Below are 2,301 nucleotides of genomic sequence, written 5' to 3'. Positions count from 1 at the left end.
ACGAAAAGAAAAAAAAAAAAAAGAGGAAAGAATCCTCCTGCCTGCTCTGTCATTTTAGTAAATAGCTCATCAGGATTAAATCTTCATTTTAAACTTCCTCCTAGGATTTGTGAGACACTAAAGAATGACCCGTCGGTGTCATAAAATAAGGTTATTTTTGATGAGCCGTCAGAAGAAGGCAGAGCAGATGGGCAGAGGACAGTTGGAAGGCATAAATCGTCTGCTCCTTTTCATGTATGATGCGTATGCCCTTGGTTACCTAGTAACTCTTTTTCCTCTCCATCTCCGGTTGGCGCTCCCGAAAGCACATTCCGCTCGGGACAGCGCGGCGCGCCCCCGCGATGCGCGCGTTGAGCTCGAGGAGAGTCAAGGCGTCAAAACGCACCAGGACTTGGAGGAGGAGAGCTTCCTATTGGGGGGGAAAAAAAGAATTATATACCTCTTAAAAATAATCTATATACTRATAACTAAGATGGAAAGAATCCTGAGAGCGGAGAGAGGATGATGATGGGGGCTTCAGAGGAAGGTCATTCCCAGAAACCAGAAGCTTTGTTCTGACGCGGATATTTGGAGTACACAGGCTGCAAGTGAAGACATTTGTCCCTGCTTTTTATACCCGGCACGGCATGGAAGGATTCGGACCTGGACAAAGCAGGTGAGTCATTTCAAGACTTCTTCTTCCAKGGCTGTCTGCGTGGAGAGAGCGCGAGTCCGGGGGATGCAGCGGGGGGCGGGCGGGGGGATACGGCACGCCGGGGCTACTCGGATTGAAACGATTTGACTACTTCTTCTTATTATTCTGTTTTAATAAAAAAATAGAGTTTTATATTTCACTGCAACACCGACTCAGAGCCTCAAACCTGCACGAACGCTCGGCACGCGCTTTGGATGAACGCTCGTGAAAAAGACGCAACATTAGGAAGCGGATCTCCCCCCTTTCTTTTTTAGATCAATCCAGCTGTTTCCCCCCACATATGTGCATAGAAACAAAGTGAGCTGTGGAGTCCACGCAGTGAACACAACGCAGGTGAAAAATGTTCAGGGCACTTGTTACTTGGCCATAAAGACATCTTGTGCGCGTGATGGAGCAGTGACGCGCAGTCACTCTGTCCTTTCTCTCCCCCACTCTCTCTCTCTCTCTTTCCCTCTCTTTCTGTATGAAAAATATTTAACAACCCTGGTGACTTATCAGCCTACAGATGGATTTAAAGCAGAAAAAAAAATAAATTATTACTTCTTTTTTCTGTCTTTTTTTTATTTTACTTCTTTTAACAGGAATCACCACTGCCAGTTTTGCAAGATTTGTCCATCAGTGATGAGTGGACATATTGATTTTTTTTTATTTCTCAGTTTTGACTAAATCTATTCTAACAYGGGTGACTGATTTTCTTGCTCAAACCTTACAAACACTTATTTGCCATTCCGATCCATTGGTTTGTTCGATTTGATGCAGTATTTCCACAACGTTCTTCTGTTGCATTCAGTTTATAAATCTGTTCAGTTTTCCTCTAAAAGTCGCACAAATTGCTTTGTAGAAGACTTGCAGGCCTCATCTGCTCCATGAAAATGTGATTATTCCATGGGCACAGGATGGCTCAGGAAAAAAATCTTTGTTCAAAAAGAAATAAAAATAATTATCTGAAAAAAAAAGAGTGCAGGAAGGGGAGAATGTCAAATAAGAGTTGTCATGGTACTAAGTTGACTATAAGTGTCCCCAAAGCCCAAGCATTTAGGAACTAATCCAGCCTTTTATTCGCCTTGTCTGGCACACTATGGATGAAAGAGGCTCTTAATTGGCRATAACACTCACACATATGGACTTCCCTGTTCTGGTTGCACATATTTAAGTTTGAATACAACTTTTTTTTAAAATGTATGTTCATTTGCAAGCAAGTTCATTTATATTGTATGTGTTTCTTGAATATCATGTGAGGGATTATGCATGCTGCTGCTGCTGTGGCTGCTTGTTAATTCTCTCTCCAGCCTCTCTTTCACTATTTGTATTCCAGTCCTGCTGTTTAAAGCTCCCTGCTGTTTTAATATCCACTCTTGACTTTTTTTTTTTAGTGTGTGTGTGAAATTTTTCTTGGATGTACTTGGGCAGTGTAACAATCACTGAGACTTCATTTACTAAAAAAAAAAAAAGACAGATTTTCACTCGAAGCAGTGGGAGATTAATCACGGAGAGAAAAGCTGGCTGAATATGTTCGTTTGGCTGGCTGGATTACGCTGGAATCGAGATGTGGTCAACGTGTGATCACTGACCTGCACAGGGACTAACACACACACACACACACACAC

At 42.4% G+C, this 2,301-nt stretch overlaps 1 protein-coding gene across 2 annotated transcripts in view; it reads left to right on the top strand.

The window, feature by feature from the left end:
* Positions 1 to 338: 338 nt before the first annotated feature.
* nlgn3a (neuroligin 3a) overlaps positions 339 to 2,301 on the top strand; it is a 222,240-nt gene continuing 220,277 nt past the window's right edge. For both annotated transcript variants that reach the window (XM_014006068.1, XM_014006067.1), the window contains exon 1: positions 339 to 655. The gene's annotated coding sequence lies outside the window, so the exon portion shown is untranslated. The remainder of the gene's footprint in view (positions 656 to 2,301) is intronic.

The sequence above is a fragment of the Austrofundulus limnaeus genome, unplaced genomic scaffold (assembly GCF_001266775.1).
Source record: "Austrofundulus limnaeus strain Quisiro unplaced genomic scaffold, Austrofundulus_limnaeus-1.0 Scaffold34, whole genome shotgun sequence".
In the NCBI taxonomy this organism is placed as follows: domain Eukaryota; kingdom Metazoa; phylum Chordata; class Actinopteri; order Cyprinodontiformes; family Rivulidae; genus Austrofundulus; species Austrofundulus limnaeus.
This window is presented reverse-complemented; position numbering and strand designations above follow the sequence as displayed.